This window comes from Salmo salar, chromosome ssa26 (assembly GCF_905237065.1).
Source record: "Salmo salar chromosome ssa26, Ssal_v3.1, whole genome shotgun sequence".
Classification (NCBI taxonomy): domain Eukaryota; kingdom Metazoa; phylum Chordata; class Actinopteri; order Salmoniformes; family Salmonidae; genus Salmo; species Salmo salar.
Genome location: NC_059467.1, coordinates 17,295,366 through 17,314,196, shown reverse-complemented (window position 1 = coordinate 17,314,196; position 18,831 = coordinate 17,295,366). Strand labels below are relative to the sequence as shown.

Sequence of the window (18,831 nt, the reverse complement as noted above, 5' to 3'; positions counted from 1 at the left end):
GAGTAGTGAGTGCATACAATTTCGTCAGTTATCAGTTGCCACCTTCATTCGTCTTTCCAGACGTTTGGGAGATGGGATTCCTGCATCCCCTTGGTCAGCCGTTGAGGACTTGTGGCTTTGTAATTGGAGCGACTGCCTGCCCGTCAGAAATCCCAGTCTACCCTAAATTTTCCCGTAACCCTGGGTGGGGGCTCTAACTGGGTGCTGTCAGCCAGAGCCAGCTGAGCCCGAGGGCAGAGTCGTCACTCTCTGAGGTAATATGCAAGGCAGAGCAGAGCAAAGTTAAGAAAATCTAAGCAATGCTACCTCTCTGGTTGGGTTTAGTGTGGCATTTTAATATGACTACTGCCAGACCTTATTTGTTGGTCAACTGTCTGGTATCTTGGATTAGCCTTCCATTGAACTTCAGCCTCTCTGTGGAATTACAGGTTACATGTCTAGTAATGCATCTTAGTCTTCATTATGTCTGCATATGGAAGCTGCTTCTTTGTTGACAATTAATTAGCATGTCACTTGACCTTATGTCACTTGACCTTATGTTTGTTGGCTTGTCACTAATTAACTTGGTCAGATGGCCACATGGCGTGCTACATGACGGATGCGGTAGACCACAAATGATCTCTGTGGAGAGCTGGGTATCAGAAATGCAGTTGTTTTGCTCTTTAAATATACAGAGAAGACATTCTAATAGCAGATAGGTAATGTGAAAACAACCTCCCCAGTTAAATACATCTTCAGGAAAGACATACCTTTTTAGATTTTATTTATTCTTTGAGCTAGTCATATTTGGTGACAACCGTACTGCTGTGAAGGAAGACATGGATTTGAGACAACAATAGCTCTGCTAACGCTAGGATTCAGCAAAATCCCTACTCACCACAACTTTGTCAAAATGAACATGGTTATGCAGTGGCAAAGACAGAACAACATCAACAAAGAATGAAGAAAACAATCACAGAATTCCAAGATATTTAAAGGAGAATCTTGCGGTTAGCATATTCCCTCACTAAATGAACATTCTGGAGCTTTGGACCAGTGACCTGTGGTCTGTTCCATTGGGGATGCCAAGGCTCAGAAGACGTGGTGTTTTTTTAATTTTTTTATGAGAGATCCTGACCTCCATCTTCATCCCCCTCCCCTCAGCCGCCCTTTCTCCACAGTGTAGTGGCTTTATTGTCGCCATCACTCTTCTCTTCTGATCCATACCTTGACGACAAGCGAGGATCCTGGCCTTTTCTCTCACTGCTGAATATTAAGGTTTAATGTGACCAGAGACTTCTGGTTTATGGTCTTTCCTACCCATGTGGATGAAGCTTAGAGGACCATAATAAAACAGGGTCATAACCCTGACAGGGTTCAGCTATAAATTCCTTTTTTTGTTGCATTTGAATTAGAAACCTTTATTGCCAAACAACAAGGTTGATAGAAATGTGGATTGAGAGCAATCACATAGTAAGACATAATAACGCAGCGTGAATAAACTTTACATCAGTAAATATCTGTATGAATGTCCTCAGTGTATAACTCATGCCTGTGTACATCATTAGATCTGCATAAGATTGGCGATCCTTTCAACGTACATTTTACTAGTCCACCATTTTATATTTTCTCATTCATCATGAGAAGATATCACTTGAGTAATAAAGCTCCCTGTCTGTAAGGATCATACAGTTTTACTGACGGCCATGTCCATTTCTGCTGTGTTCAGAGACTCTGGCATATTCCTTGTAGTTTATTCTATTGATTTCCAATTCTAATTTTGCTGTTGTTTTGACTGAGCTGTCAGGGAGCATTTGAAATGGTGCTGTTCTGTAGATTTATTCAGCCCACTTCTGCCGTCCTGTTGATAACCACAGTAAACTAGCAGAGCACTGAAGGACAGATTCACGCTGATTGTTTCATCAAGCAAGTGTCAAATAGTACACTTTGATTTACACACACACACACAGGATGGCTTTATTGGCCCCATTCCTTGTATTCTGTCTATGGACAGTGTAATTACTATGTTCCCCCTGATTGACCAATGTCCTGCCAAGGCTCTGGCACTGGCAGTGTTGAGCATATTTGTCAGGCTCGCGTCCTACAATTCTGTGGCGAGAGAGGAAGAAGGAGAGGGAGACGAGCCACTGCCCAGACCTCTGCAGTATGGCAGTGGAGGGATTTACTGGAGTGAGGCCTGGTCAGAAATTCTCCCCTCTCTCTCTCTCTCTCTCTCTCTCCTGGTCCAGGCTGAAATAGGTTTTCCCTGGCAGTGTGACCCTCTGCATTGTTAACAACAGCAGAGCCTGACTTTCTCTCTGTCATCTCCCAGCTCTGCTCTGAATGCTAGCTAAGGAGAAACTGTTGTATCTGTGATGCTGTACAGGCTCAGTCCACTGGTACTGGACTTCACTGATGTGCATCGACTGGCTGTAATACCCAAAACAACAACTGGAGCGCTCCTATTTAGGGTTCTCTGTCAGAGCACGTTTTTAATTCACACCGGCCACATTTCTATAGACTGAAGAGCTGTAACGATGTATGCTGAGAGTCGGGAAGCAAGTTCAGTGAGTACATTTAATAAATAAATGAACAGAACAAAACAAGAAACACAAACAGCGCACCGACATGAAACAGCAACAGTGACGACTGGGGAAGAAACCAAAGAGTGACATATATAAAGGCAGGTAATCAAGGAGTGATGGAGTCCAGGTGAGTGTCATTATGAGTGTAACGCTGGTGACAGGTGTGCGCCCTAACGAGCAGCCTGGTGACCTAGAGGCCGGAGAAGGAGCATACGTGACAAGAGCATTGGGCTTACCTCCACATAAAAGCGACTGTAATCTTCAGAGTTGTGTGAATCGTAGTTTCATATACAACGTATCTAATTAATTAGAGACACTGGATCATTGATAAATCAGATTAGTTTCTATTAGTATTGGTTTATTTCTCTCCCCCCTCCTCTCTCTCTCTCTGCTTGTCAACACCAGCCTCTCTGCAGTCTCAGGTTTCTCCATCTACCACTCAAACCCGGAGTCTCTTCACACACCAGACTCACTCACAGGCACACAAACTCACAGGAACAAACTTTTAAAGAAACTTTTATTGTCTGAGATACATCTGAGTTATACAGTAATACAACATTTTATTCATTCAACTTGAAAATGACCGTTTTGACACAATTACTACAAAAGGAGAACATAAACATTACCGTAAATGAACTCGACAGTGCATGTTTAAGCACAATTCATTTGCATTATGAATTTGTGTAATTAAGCACTAGCACTGATGTCTTCGTTAATGACGTCCTGGTTCGAGAGTAGTTGACTTGAGTTTAACTTTAGTTGGGTTTTAAGTTTTAGTTATGTCTAGGCCGATTTCTGACAGGACCAGAAATGCACTTCGCTGTATGGTGCATCATGCCAGCTTTTTCTACAGAAGAAGGACAAGGCCATTGCTCCGCGCAGTCTTAGATGACTACTAGGCTGTCGACTTGCCCACTACCCAGTGGTAAGCGGTATGCCATCCACCAAATTCCAGACCCCCTCTTCATCTCTGTCCGTCAGACCAATCCAGACTTCCCAGAATCCGTTGACAAATACCTGTTCCTCTGCTGTTTTATGACCACCAGGTCAGCTCCTCTCCTCACAGTCCTGTCTGCTCTCCTCCCAGTTTCTCTTCTCAGTAGAGATGTAGTACAAACTGGATTTAAAACGCCTCCATCCCAGGGTGGTTCAACTCCAGGACAGGGAGCTCTGTCTGAAGACCATCTCTCCCAACCTGTAACTGGTTTTTACTTTGGTCATGTTGATGTAGCTAGTCTCTGAAGAGTCTCTGTAGAGGAGACGCAGGGTGATATTGAGAGTAGCTTGTAGGATACACATCAACCCAAGACACAAAGCAGCCAGTCTGTACAGTCGTCTTCTCCCTGGGGTGGTAGACATCACCTGGTTGTTTTCTGCAGTTCTGGTCTTCATGTGTACATCCATTCTCACCCGTTCAAGAACGGCTTTCATATGCCTCATTGAGTTCCCCATCGGATTCATCATTCCCTGCACTGGCAAACTCTGCCATCTCCAACTATACCTGTTAGTCTTCCTCGCTTTGAGATACTAGTGTGTGTTTGTTAAGGCGTGTTTGCCCAACACTAGACTGTTCTGAATGTTCTTTTTCGGTTCCTTCTTATAACCACAAGATGACAGGAAACTGTCACACCAGGAAGACCATGGCAGCCATGAGCGTGTGGTGGTTTGAATGTTTCCATGCCACCTCTGATGCTAGCTTGTGCCCTGGTTTCTGTGCTCTGTGTGTCTGCTGTTAACTCTAAGCCCTTTACATTGTATTGCTAACTTAACTCTGCTTTCATTTAAACATTTTCTTCATATGCGTGCTCTCTCTCTCTCTGGCTCCCTTTGTCAGGCCTATTATTTTAAATGCCGGTATTTCTGCTGCAGGATAAGTCGTTTTAACCTCTATGGTCTTCAACAGACGGCGAGACCAAAACATGTGCTCATTTAATGGCCTCATGAGTTGTTGATTGTTTAGTATTTAGGAATCAGATTGATAATTGCGTAGCCTTAAACACTGAGCAAAGTCATTTGTTTGCCTCAAGTGATTGTTTGTTATAACCACTGTAGGAGTGCATGTACATTTATTACAGTCCTTGTTTTAGTAGATTGTCTTTAGTTTGTGATTTCATGGGTTTTGGGTAAAATGGTGATGACAAATTTTGAAGTGGGCTAATAAGAAATAGTGTTTTCTGGATTTGTAATGCCATAATCCTTATGTTTGACTTGCGCAACACAAACACAGTGTGGAATGTGTGATGTGCGGCCAAGGATAAAGAATGGGGTTATTACACAGCCATTTTCTTAACGGTTACGCTGACTGTGTGTGTGTGTGTGTGTGTGTGTGTGTGTGTGTGTAAGGTGTGTGTGTGTAAGGTGTAATCCAGCCCTCTCCCTGGAGTCTCCCCCTCTGTGCCCCCAGCCCATCTGATTTATGAACCTGCTGGAGGTGCTTGTCACGACTTACTAACCTGTAAAGCCAGAGCCATAATCTCCTCTCTGTTTTTACTGGCTTGGCTTACAGCAGGGCCTGCGGACGTCTGCAGAGATACTGTGTATCACATTGCCTCTGTGTGTGTTTGCAGTGTGTTGCGTCGGCAGAGGCGTGTGTTTGCAGTGTGTGGCTCTCTGAGACGTTGACTGGTTGGAATGTGCTGGTGTTTCCTGGCTGTTCAGCCAAGCTTATTTATGTTGGGCCTGTGTGCTCGTGTGTGTGTGTGAGTGGATGGGCAAGCCGTGCAGCAGACCCCACAGTCCCATACACACACACACACACGCACACACAGGCACTCTAAGCTGTCAGCTGGGCCATTCTTCACGTACCCCAGCACCAGCTAATTACAGATGGGGCTGCCGGAAGATGGAATTGCGGATTCTCTCTCTTCCACTCCCTTCCTCTCTCTTTTCCTCTCTCCTTTCCTCTCTGTTACATTGTTGTATTTGTTGAGACTTGCAGTCAGGGCCATGCAGACAGAGAAGGCTGGGTTTATACTGCAGGGCTGTACTCTTCAGGCTATTTCTCAATGGCTCCAGTAATAGACGTGACACTCCCTGAGTGTGTGGGCAGACACACACACAACACCCCCAACACTCTCACACAGGGGCCCATCCTTCCCAGCCCAATCCGTCAGTCATATGAGATTTTTCCCACACCGTGTGGGAGGCGTTATGCAAACAACCGGCATGAGTGGGCTGTGATGAGCAAACGCATTCAGACGTGACCAGTACCCACCACCACCCTGAACCCTGGGCTGCTACAGGGCCAAGCCACATCATCTCAGGTGAGGGGAAACCCGAGCCCCCAGGCCTGAGGAACTTGACAGAACTGTTCCCTCAGGTGTGAAAAAGTTTGAGTCTCTGTGGTGAATTTACGACACTCTGTGTCAACCAAAGCAGCTTCACTGTATGGTGTCTCTTTCCGGATAGTTTTCATCCTCACTTCCCAGTCATACCCACATAGTTATCTAGTGGAGATTGTGAATGCAGCAGAAACGTTGGCTTTTTCCACCATCCTAGCTGGCACCTGCTTTCGCCTACTGCTCATAAATCTCCAACTGGAACATGCTCAATCACTCACTCAGTGCTGCTGGGAAAAGTTTCCTAATGCTGGCACAAGAGCGTCCCATGCCAACCAGATGTGTTGTGGTTCCTACTGTGGGTTATTAATCCAATTACTCACTACACACAATGGCGTGGCTCACTACTACCCACTCAGCTCTATGGAGGAGGAGGGCACTGTTTTACAGCCAGAGATATTGCTGGCATGGCAATATGTCAGACTGGGATACCTGCACATTGCTGGGTGTTTCCCCACAGTACATCCCTACCTGTGGCTTTATTTATTGGGCCACTTAAGGGGAGAGAAAGGAAGAGTGCTATGCAGAGTGGTTTCCAATAGCTTTTTCATATGGGGGGAAACTGACTCAGGGCTATGAGAGCTAGGCTAGTACATGTGTCGGCACATTTCTTGGCCCGTAAGCTGGTTTTGCTTCGAGCTGAAACTTGAGGTATATCATGGACATGTACAGACAGTGCTAAACTCTTGAAAGGGGGATTTTCTCAGCTTTGCACTGTGTTCTGATTGTATGGAAATGGGGATTTGAGCGTATCCTTGTTTTCTGATTTCATGGTGTTATTTTGTCATGATCCTCTCCTCCAGAGTTTGACATTGCGGTCTTTTGATGTGTGTCATGCAAAATGTTGAGAGCTTGTCAGGATAATTGTCTTGCCGGTACAGAGGCCCTGGTACTTAAAGTACACAGCAGTCACAAATACAAGGCTTTCTCTCTTCCTGGTTTCAGAGTAGACCTGTAGTAGAAAGGGTTACTGCTGCTGTGTCTGTGTAGTCCACCGTTCTGTGGCCTTGGTGCTTAGGGGTAATTTAGTAAGGCCAGGGAACAGGAAGCGTGGGAGGCGGGAGGTGATGGGCAGAGCGACGTCGAGGCAGAAGGACTGACGACTTATTGATGAGATGAGAGGTCTCGCGCTGGCAGGCAACCCGTTAACCCCCCAGCCCCACCCACTCACTTACTGTCGCTGGCTTGTTGTGCTGTTCTATGATTTTATACACGGCCGTCCACTCATTTAATATCCACCATTGCATTTACGTTGAATCCTGATGCCGTAGTTGGAGAGATTTAAATTATAGTGGTAGTCTCTTGGTAATGAAGGGTGTAGGTTTACCGTCAGGTTCTGTGGATTAGATCCTGATTTAAATGTTTATACATTCCACAAGCAACTTGAGCCAATGATCAATCCTTCAACAGTGACATCTTGGATTTCCACAAGTTCCATCTACACCTGCATGTGCTCAAACGGCAAGTCCTGTAATGTTGCCTAGAGTGGATTTGTTGGTTTGGACTAGGGCTGTGATTGTCAAGCAAATAACTGCTGCTCTCACGGTAATAGATTGTTAATTAACTTAAACACGTTTAGCATCTCCTGGCTTCCACGCATAGCCTACAAGCCACTGATGCAGACCTTAGGAACATGTTTAGTTTAAGAAGTCTAATAAATCCATGTAATATAGCCTACACAATCACAATAAATCCATTATTTATTTTAGAAAGGTCTAACGAAACATGATATGAAGAAAATGTAGTCTATTTCAGAAGAACAGAATAGCATACTATGAGTTGTCCTTATGTTAGGCCCTGATCTAGCTATGCCATATGGCTGTGGGCTACACTTCATTTAGCAGATAAGATTTTGCTTAGAATTCTGTGACATTATTTTAGTGTATGAAAAATACAATTGAACATAGCTGAATCAAAATAGAAAGGATATTTTCTCCCAACGATTTTTGAGGGAGTGCGCACGTGCGGCTATTCTATGTTGAGCGGTTAACAAAGAAATAGTTGTGATACAAACGTGGGGCTATGTTTTGATTTTTAATACATTCTAAGGCTGCAATGATGATTTGAAAAAAGTCACATGAAAGGCATGAGCGCTGCTTTGTTTAATGCGCAGGCTGCACACACTTCATTAGTCTCTCATTCATAATTTGACCAACACTTGATAATGCCTCGAATTTCCCAGCGGTATCCCCCTTGTGTGGCCGTAATGCCCACTAAAAAAATCCATGCCTTTTGCGGCTAGTCGCCATTGTGCCATTGGGCTGAATATAATAATTATAATTCCCTTCTCCCAGCTGCTAATTGCCGTGCTCCGAAGCAGCTATCACTCACATGGCTCGCTCAGATATTTCCATTCTTATTATCCAATGCCTGTCACGTGATCGGGTCCTTCCTACCAGCATCTCAGCTAAGAAGTAGGCTACAAGTGAAGACCGACACATCGGGGACGATGTTAGAAGAACTGTCCACATTTACTTTTCGTCAGCCAACAAGATGAGTAGGCCTAAAGAACTGCAAAAGCACTAGCCTATGTCAATCTACTATCCCCCATAATACAAACATGTACCTATTCCATTGGTCAACTTGTCCTTCTGTGTGAGATAATTATCCCAAACATAGTCTGGGACAGTTGTGGGAAGCGATAGATCCCAAATGAATACAACCACTCGCATCAAACCTTTTAAAAGCAGTGAGGCTGATGCAACAGATCAGAATGTTTTGCTTAAAATGTTGATAAACTATAAGGCTATTTCTTCACATTATAAGGGCAGCAATGTGCGCATGGCAATAAGCTCAAATGTTCTGAAATGAAATCAATTAGCGGGAAAACACCATTCTCAAAAGTGACCTCAAATGTGATTATGCACGTAATTCTTTATTATAAAGCTGCATTTTTATGGTGAAAAGTATCTTCCCCAAACTTGAAACTCACGCGCTGCCTATGTATGCCAGTTAGGCTCTACACCGGTTGTAAAATGGATTAATGTGCTTCATTTTAAGAAGTCATTTGGCTACTTTAGTTGTTAAACAAATCTTATCAAAACATTTAAAAAAACAAATAGGCCTATGGGCTAGGCTACATGAGGTGTGCGACTATGATTTGAAAAAGTAATGCGCTGTTTCTTGCCTTACTGCACACGCTGGGCATCATTCACAAGTGATAGGCTAATATTGTCACCTGCCAGACTAATCTTTATTTAGTCTTGTCTTTACATGTATGTGTCAAATGTGTTTTGATTTAGAATGGACCGTTATCATGCCCCTGTCTCGGAACAGGGGAAAAAAATACATGTCATCAATACACTTAAATAGCGTATGGAGGAGCCTTTTCCCGTGGTTAATTTTCATGCCAGACAGGTAGGCTATACTCCTGTTGTAAAGCAAAGCAATGTGGTTAATATTAGGAAAGTTGAGAAATAAATATAGTAGGCCTAGCAAGCTGATTGGATCCTGCTCTTTTTAATAGAGGCCATCAAAACTCACGCAATTGCATAGCCTATAGAAATGTTGTGCAACATGAGCTCATGGGCTCTCGTGAAGTCTTTGATTTGATTTTTGATTACATTTGCGTTGATGTTAGAGGGACAATTGAATGCGGAGTACCAGGCAGTGAGCAAGATTGGTAGGCTACTAATGACCATCAGCAGCATCAGAGTCTAGTTACCGTGACTAAATGGTCACGTGGATTTGACTGTGGTCATGACCCGTTGATCGCCGGTGTGGTGGTAATACGGTCGCTGTAACAGCCCTAGTTTGGACTACTGTGTCTGGTTTCACTAACTGCTGGGGAGAGGTAAGCTACATCTGACTACTGCAGGCCATGCTTTGCCACACCTACCAGAGCCATGCCCCCTCACCAGCCTAGCACCATGTGGCCTCTACCACAGCCCCAAACCACAGAGGGCTGGTTACAGGCCCTACCTTCCCCATTCCTCCTCCCCCCTCCTCTTCCCCTCCTCCACTCCCTGTCCACAGGGTGTAAAAGCAGCCTCTCTCCCTGACTAGGTACTGGTGGCACTTTGAATTTACACTGGCCTGTTAGGACACACACACACACACACACACACACACACACACACACACACACACACACACACACACACACACACACACACACAGACTGGGGCTGGCTGAGCTGTAATACCAGAATGGGAGTAGAGGAAGTGGTGGGTAGCCAACTGCCACAGTTAAATAAAGGTTAAATAAAACAATTAAAAAAATATCTAAAAAAGGCCCCGCTGTGTTGGTGTGGCAGGCAGACTGTGGCAGGTGCAAGGGATGGATGCATGGGTTGTCAGGCTGGGCAACCATCCGTCATGCCTGGGTGGGCAGAGACAGTGCTAGGTGGGACGGGCAGCAACTCCAGCGCAGGTTGGGGGTCTTTAAAGTCATTCATTTCTTCTCTAAGATGAATGGCTCCATTAATCCCTGTCAGGGCAGAGTAGAGGACGGCCACCTGCAGGATTTACACTCGCTATTTACTGTCTCCTCTCCTCTCTGTTAGCTCAGCTGATCAGCCTGCTCTGCCTGTCTGCCCTGCCAGCCTGCCTGCCCTGCCTGCCTGCCTGCCTCCTGCCTGTCTGTCTGCTTCACAGACAATGTTAATTTATTCAGTCATGCTTTTCAAAGACAAAACAGTCTGAAAGAGAAGCTGCAGGTCATTTGATGTCAAGTATCAATTTCCCCATTCTGTCATACTGATGGGCCCAAAGTCATCCCAGTCTGTGGGTTTCCTGCAGTCAGATATTTTACTTGATGGGGTGGTTTGGTCAGATCTGGCAGGCTGAGCTGCTGAGTGAAGGAGCTGGTTTGTTCTGGTTGGTTTGAATGGAGTGCTGTGTTTCTGCGGTGGTGGTGGTCGAGCTGCATACGCACACAGGAAATCAGGGCTGTTGGCACTCTGGTGTGAGAGCAAACTCTATTAGGTGTGACTGTGTTGGAGAAGGCTAGAGAGAGCTACAGCTGTTGAGCACCATGAGAGCGACAGACAGACGGAGGTAATGCAGAACCGCGCTCTCTCCCAGACATCTGAGAGTGTGCTGGGCTCTCTGCCAGCGTTACGGCAGAACTACACCATTACTGCAACGTTTACTGCATCTCAGTCTGCAATAGGCACTCTAAAAGCAAGACATAGGATCAATTTCATCCCTGGATACATTTAAGCCCAAGACGCTCCCTTTGACTAACATAACCCAAATGTGATCCCCTCACTTCACCCTTTGTGCTTTGGGGACCCCCAGTGTGTGTGATGGGGCTTCGGGCAGTAGTGGTGAGTGAACTGTAGTGGAGAGGAGGAGAGTGGTCGTAAAGGATTGGGCATGTCTGCTTGCCTGTGTGTCTGTCTGCTTGCCTGTGTGTCTGTCTGTGTAATGCAGCAGAGACAGCAGTCTAACTGCAGGGCTGGATGAGGTGGGTCTGAGGGCCAAACACACTGATGAAGCTGTCATAACCCTGAACCATCTCTCTATTCTTCTCCTCTTTCTCTCCCAATCCCTCTCTTTCTCTCAACCCCTCTCTTTCTCTCTATCCTTCTCCTCTCGCCCTCTCTCCCAATCCCTCTTTCTCTAACTCCTTTTCTCCCTTTCTCTCTTGCTCACTCTCTTCCTTTTTCTCTCTCTGTACTTCTCTCCACCCCTACCCCCATCTCGCTCTCTCTCCTCTCTCTAACACTCATTCACTCACACTGTACAGGAGCCAGAGAGTGATGGGCTTGCTGTGATAGAATGACTTCTTTATACAAGTCTTGTTGTCTTGTAAAATAATCCAAGAGGCCTTTTCTCCCTCCCAGAGCAAATGTATCTATGACATTTATTGACCTTCAGGGAAAACACAACTACAGTTGAAGTGGGAAGTTTACATACACCTTACCCAAATACATTTAAACTCAGTTTTTCACAATTCCTGACATTTAATCCTAGTAAAAATTCCCTGTCTTAGGTCAGTTAGGATCACCTCTTTATTTTAAGAATGTGAAATGTCAGAATAATAATAGAGAGAATGATTTCTTTCATCACATTCCCAGTGGGTCAGAAGTTTACATACACTCAATTAGTATTTGGTAGCATTGCCTTTAAATTGTTTAACTTGGGTCAAACGTTTCGAGTAGCCTTCCACAAGCTTCCCGCAATAAATTGGGTGAATTTTGGCTCATTCCTCCTGACGGAGCTGGTGTAACTGAGTCAGGTTTGTAGGCCTCCTTGCTCGCACATGCTTTTTCAGTTCTGCCTACACATTTCTATGGGATTGAGGTCAGGGTTTTGTGATGGCCACTCCAATACCTTGACTTTGTTGTCCTTAAGCCATTTTGCCACAACTTTGGAAGTATGCTTGGGGTCATTGTCCATTTGGAAGACCCATTTGCGACCAAGCTTTAACTTCCTGACTGATGTCTTGAGATGTTGCTTCAATATATTCACATCAATTTCCTCCCTCATGATGCCATCTATTTTGTGAAGTTCACCAGTCTCTCCTGCAGCAAAGCACCCCCACAACATGATGCTGCCACCCCCGTGCTTCACAGTTGGGATGGTGTTCTTCGGCCTGCAAGACTCACCCTTTTTCCTCCAAACATAAAGATGGTCATTATGGTTAAACAGTTTAAAAAAAAAATCATCAGACCAGAGGACATTTCTCCAAAAAGTACAATCTTTGTCCCCATGTGCAGTTGCAAACCGTAGTCTGGCTTTTTTTATGGCGGTTTTGGAGCAGTGGCTTCTTCCTTGCTGAGCGGCCTTTCAGGTTATGTTGATATAGGACTTGTGTTACTGTGGATATAGATACTTTTGTACCTGTTTCCTCCAGCATCTTCACAAGGTCCTTTGCTGTTGTTCTGGGATTGATTTGCACTTTTCGCACCAAAGTACGTTCATCTCTAGGATACAGAACGCATCTCCTTCCTGAGCGGTATGACGGCTGCGTGGTCCCATGGTGTTTATACTTGCGTACTATTGTTTGTACAGGTGAATGTGGTACCTTCAAGCGTTTGGAAATTGCACCCAAGGATGGACCAGACTTGTGGAGGTCTAGAATTTTGTTTTTGAGGTCTTGGCTGATTTTCTTTTGATTTTCCCATGACGTCAAGCAAAGAGGCACTGAGTTTGAAGGTAGGCCTTGAAAAACATCCACAGGTACACCTCCAATTGACTCAAATTATGTCAATTAGCCTATCAGAATCTTCTAAAGCCATGACATAATTTTCAGGAATTTTCCAAGCTGTTTAAAGGCACAGTCAACTTAGTGTATGTAAACTTCTGACCCACTGAAATTGTGATACAGTGAATTATAATTGAAATAATCTGTCTGTAAACAATTGTTGGAAAAATGACTTGTCATGCACAAAGTAGATGTCCTAACCGACTTGCCAAAACTATAGTTTGTTAACCAGAAATTTGTGGAGTGGTTGAAAAACAAGTTTTAATGACTCCAACCTAAGTGTATGTAAACTTCCGACTTCAACTGTAGAATTAAACATTTACCCTTCTCTCTTCTCTATAGGCATCTCTACAATGAGCAATAACACATACGCACACACGTACACACACACAAATAATGTAAGTCTATTGCTGACAGTACCAGTCATTGAACATAAATGACACGCACACATTATATGAATATGTGTATGTTTCATTGGTCTTATATCTCTGTCCTCCTGAAGCGACTAGCCACCAGTCATACTAGTAAGGCATTCTGATAGCTAATGAATCAGCTCAGTGAGAGCCTACTGTATGAGTGTAGATGGGATTACAACCCTACTGGAGCTGTATACTTCAATTACTAGGAGCAGTTGGGCAATAAGCAGTGACTCATAGCGTCATGTACAGTGTGTGTATTAGTAATTCGTGGCCTTTGTCCCCTCATTGCGTTCTCCATCAGAAATAATTAAACGGTGGAAATTTGACTGACTTCTGAAGGCTAAATAAAAACTCAGTTGAGTGTATCCTCGCCTTTTTGTGTGTGAGTGCCGTGGGGTTTGGTTCAGTCCCTCTCTCTCGACCAGTTTTCTCCATCTCTCTGTGTCCTTATTCCGCTGTGTTTTTATCTTCGGAGGACACGTCTTTTGTTTCGTTTTTACAGCTTTTCGTCTACATATACACACATTTTACATATACATTGCACGTATATGGCACCTCCTATATACAGCAATCGCATAGCAATAATACATTACCGAACATGAGCTCTTTAATCCCAGCCACTCTCAGCCAATCCCATAGACCACCCTCATTTGGTTTCCATGTGTCATATATTTTTCAACCGTTCTGTGATGTTTTACATTAATTTGGAACCTTTCTAATCGTGTAGTATCTATCCACAGATTGTGAGCTAAAGATGAAAACCTTTCCTACGAGTGTTATTATATTACTGCTTGATTGACTATGGCTTTCATAAACCGCCCAACACTACTATGTGTAAGGTTCATTTTAAGTGAATGTTGTCATAAAAAAATATATATAATCTTTGCTGAACCTGTGACCAGGAACAAGCTACATAAGGGCAATACCAGAGTAAATGATCTAGTGATTCTCTTCGCAATGAAATCTGCAGAGCTGAAATTGTTGTATGCCCCATATATATAGCATTCTGTTGGTGGCAAGAACTTTCTATAATTTAAATAGATAAACTCGAAGTGTTGAATCAAGTGTCGTTTTTATCAGTTTATATACTATGTGCCGTGGAATCGGTACATCTAACATCTCTTCCCATTTATTTTGCAACCTGTATGGCGTAGCAGTCAACAGTTTCCTCCTCAAATGAAACTGCCATTTTTTTCTATTTATGCCAATCCTTTTCAGCCAATTTGTATATTTGAATATATGGCAGACAAACTCGTTCCCTACCTTCTCCCTCTTCCACTTGCCTCCTTCATTTTTGTGGTAATGCTGCAATCACTTGGTTGTAACTTTGGATTGAGCAGACATTCCCAAATATTTTAAATAGCTGCATATGTGACATAACTCCCCCTTCTTCTATTCATAATATCATTAATAAATATAATAAAATAAAATCCATAAAGAATTTATTTTATCAATCAGTATATTGGAGTTTAACATTTTACATGTACATTTTAGTCATTTAGCAGAAGCTCTTATCCAGTGCCACTTACAGTAGAATGCATACATTTTTCATATTTTTTTACTTATTTTTTTCGTACTGGTCCCCCGTGGAAATGGAACCCACAACCCTGGTGTGGCAAGCGCCATGCTCTACCAACTGAACCACACTGGTCCACCCCATAATGTTAACCATAATATTGGTTGTAATATTTCTTCTACCTTTTCTGGAGGATAAAATTGAAATTGTAACCAGCTTTCTATGGCTTGTTTAAGAAAGGGCTATACTTTAAACAACGTTTCATTTTCAATTAGTCAGAAATTAGATGTTGTAATCTGTATAAAGGCAAAATGGCCATTTTTGAACAAAGGATGAGCCTTTCTTAATAATCTACTGGAGAACCATTTCGGGTTCAAGTGTAATTTATCTATGAGTGAAGCTTTTAGTGAGATGTTTAATGCTTTAATATTTATAAAATGTAGCCCCCCAAACTCATATTCATCTTATAAATATGCACGTTTAATTTTCTTGTTTAGCATTTCAAATAAAGTGAAATATTTTTGGCATTTATGAATTAAAAAACTAGTCATCTGGAGTAGGCACCACCACAAAATAGTTTTTTTTTACGATCCAATAGGTAATATGGTACACTTGTCATAATTACGTTTTAGTCCATAGATTCTAGAAAAGTAATCAAGATCTTCAATGAGACTGCAGGGATCCATATTGTGGACTTAACAAAATTACTTGAGTCTTCAGCATACATTGACACTTTTGTTTCTAACCCTCTGTTCTTGTTGGATCTAATTTTAATAGCTAGAATTTCGATGGCCATAATAAATGTATATGGAGACAATGGACAGCGTTCTTTTACTCCTCTTAAAAGCTCTACTTTCCGAGAAGTAAACGTTTACTATTTTACACCTGGTTTGCTGTACATAACTTTAACCCATTATATAAGAGATTCACCGAAATGAAAGTAGTCCAGGCATTTCTATATAAATTCTAGTCGTATTTTATCAAATGCCTTTTCAAAATCTGCTATGATGACCAGGTCTGGTATCTTTAATGTTCAATTGTTTCAAGTAATTGTCGTATATTATCTCCAATATATCGTTCATGTAAAAACCTGTCTGATCAGGATGAACAATATCTAGTCAAATCTTTTTTTATTCTATGTGCTATGCATTTCGCCAGGATTTTCGCATCACAACACTGAAGTGTAAGAGGCCTGGATGTTTATACTTTCCACATGGGTCCTGTTTCAGTAGTAATGAAATCAGACCTTGAGTACCTGAACGTCTATCATTTTTATAGGAGTTATTAAAACATGCTAATAATGGATCTTTGAGTACATCAAAAAAAGGTCTGATATACCTCTGCTGGTATACCTTCAAGCACGGGTGTTTTTCCAGACTGAAAAGATTTTAATTGCCTCAAGAATTTCCTCCTCTAAGTTGGCCTTCACACAGGTCTTTCTGTATGTTTGTTCATTTTACATTTATTATACTAGGAAATAAATCCTTACAGTTAACATCATTCAGTGGAGATGGAAGAGACTGAAAAGAAAACAACAGATGCTTAAAATATTTAGCTTCCTCTTTCAAAATATAATTTGGTGAATCATGGATGAGTTTCTGTCAAATCCTTTTGGTAGCATTTCTATGTTGAAGATTCAAGAAGAATGTAGTGCATTTTTCAAAATGTACCATCCAATTCGCTTTATTTTTGTAATAAATTATACTTGATCGTTCTTGAATAAGTTCCTCCAATCCTTTTTGTTTTTCCTCTAACCTATTTTGTGCCTCTAGTACAGTTTCCATTACCATCTACCTGCAATGTTATTTCCTCTTTCCTTTATTAGTCTTATCTCTTTTGACCTAAACTGCTTTTGTTTTAATGGTGAGTATTGTATTGAATGGCCTCTAAACGTACATTTAAACCTGTCCTGTACAAAAAGGGGATCTGCTGTACCTATGAATTTTTATCTTAGTTAAGAACAAATTGTCATCCTGTAGGCTTTGATACATTTCCTATATCCCCGTCCACGTGAAAATTTTGTAGGGAGTTATTTGGAGGCAAATTAGATGGTGGTCTGATCGCATTGAGTCCCCTATTAATACTTTTTAAACTTTTGATGCCAGCAAGAATGAGACCAGGAAGTAGTCAAGTAGTCATTCCGCTATGTTTTCCAAACATCTTATCAATCAATAGCTTTGGAGTGAGTCTGCATGCCGGGCAGTGCGGCATGGTGAGGCGCAGGCTGCCCGGGCCTGGCTGGTGGGGCTGATCTGTAATTGCTTTCTGCACAGCGACTGTTAATTGTATATGGTGTGACGGAGGGGGTCATTAGGGGACAGGAGCAGAGAGAGGGCACCAAAACTCTTGTCACCACTAGACCAGAACAGGGAGGGAGGGAGGGACGGGGAAAAACGGCAATAACAGAGGAGAGTGGTTATCAAGCCAAGCAAACATTATATTTGCCCCTACTGGGCACCGGTGTGTGTGTGTGTGTGTGTGTTTAAAAAAAAATGCTAGTACAGAGTGAGAGAGACGCATGAAGGTTGGAGAGCGAGATACAGCCACGGGGAGCAGCATAAGTTATTAATGTAAAGATCTCCTGCTGGTTGGAATCTAATAAACTGCATATGATTTGACTGTCTGAGAGATTGGTTGTTTGGATAAGGGAGGGAGGAGAGACTCCAAGGTCACGTGGTTCCAGGCCCCTCTCTGGGTAATTGACTCATGCACAGTATTGACTTTCTGGTTAAAGTGATTAAGGATGCCCTGCCCAGACTGGAGCCCAGTGTCAGCCTCCTGGAGGTGGGCTGGGGACCTCACAGAGCGACCTGCCCTGGATGAACCTGTTCTATGCCACAGCCAACACTGGCCACACATCAGTCAAACCAGGGAAATGTCGCTGGCCATATTGATTCTGTGGGGAGGGAGCAGGTCATGGTTAGGGCTCTCTGTCCATCTCTTACTGTTCTCGTCTGATAGTGACGGGAATGACTGGTGACTGGACTGTCATGGTGGATGTGGATGGCTGTAGCCTAGCTTCTCCCTCCCTGAGTGGGGTGGATGGAGAGAGTCTGGGGTTTAGTGACTGAGTGCGAAAGCTGGTTTCCCCCTAGGAGCCCTCTGTCTTTTGGATCCTCAGCTCTCCCTGTACCCCCACCCAGGGGACTGGCATCAGACCCAGACCACCGTGGTGCTGGGGAGCCTTCCAGACTCAGGCAGATAATAACTTCTGACAGGCTTTCTAAAAACAGAGACTGTATTGATTTTTACCAGAGAGAGAGAGAGAACATGATAAACACAGACATGAAAAACAAACAATACTGTCTACCACCCTCTGGATGTGAGCTCTCCACATGTTGAAAACATGGTTCAGTTTGACATCGTGTGTGTGTGTGTGTGTGTGTGTGTGTGTGTGTGTGTGTGTATGTGTTTGGCCGTGTGAAATCAGAGAGACACAGTATCTATTGGCTGAGTCATTGAGTGAATGGACATGGGACCTCGCCACTTAAGCTGGCAGCTGAGCAAGCAGGACTGCACACACACACACACACACACACACACACACACACACACACACAATGAAGAGTCCTGGAACAAGATGAACATGAAGCCATTCTGCTCTGCATTAACGTCGGAGCGTATTTGCGTTGAGCAGCACTGTCAGACCGGATTATATTTGGCCGTGTGCGGAGCGGAGCAGACAGTGGCTGTCTTGGCAAGCACACATAACTCTGGGGAATAGATAGGAACACAAGTGAAGGCTGGACGTTAAATATCACAGCAGCTGAACTGGGGACATCTCCACTATGTGCTCTCAGTGATAGCAGAGAAATATCATGCCTATCACTGACTGCTTTACA

At 43.3% G+C, this 18,831-nt stretch overlaps 1 protein-coding gene across 5 annotated transcripts in view; it reads left to right on the top strand.

Moving 5' to 3' along the window:
• Positions 1-18,831, top strand: part of LOC106587230 (SH2 domain-containing adapter protein F) — a 112,402-nt gene that overhangs the window by 28,298 nt on the left and 65,273 nt on the right. The window lies entirely within an intron of this gene.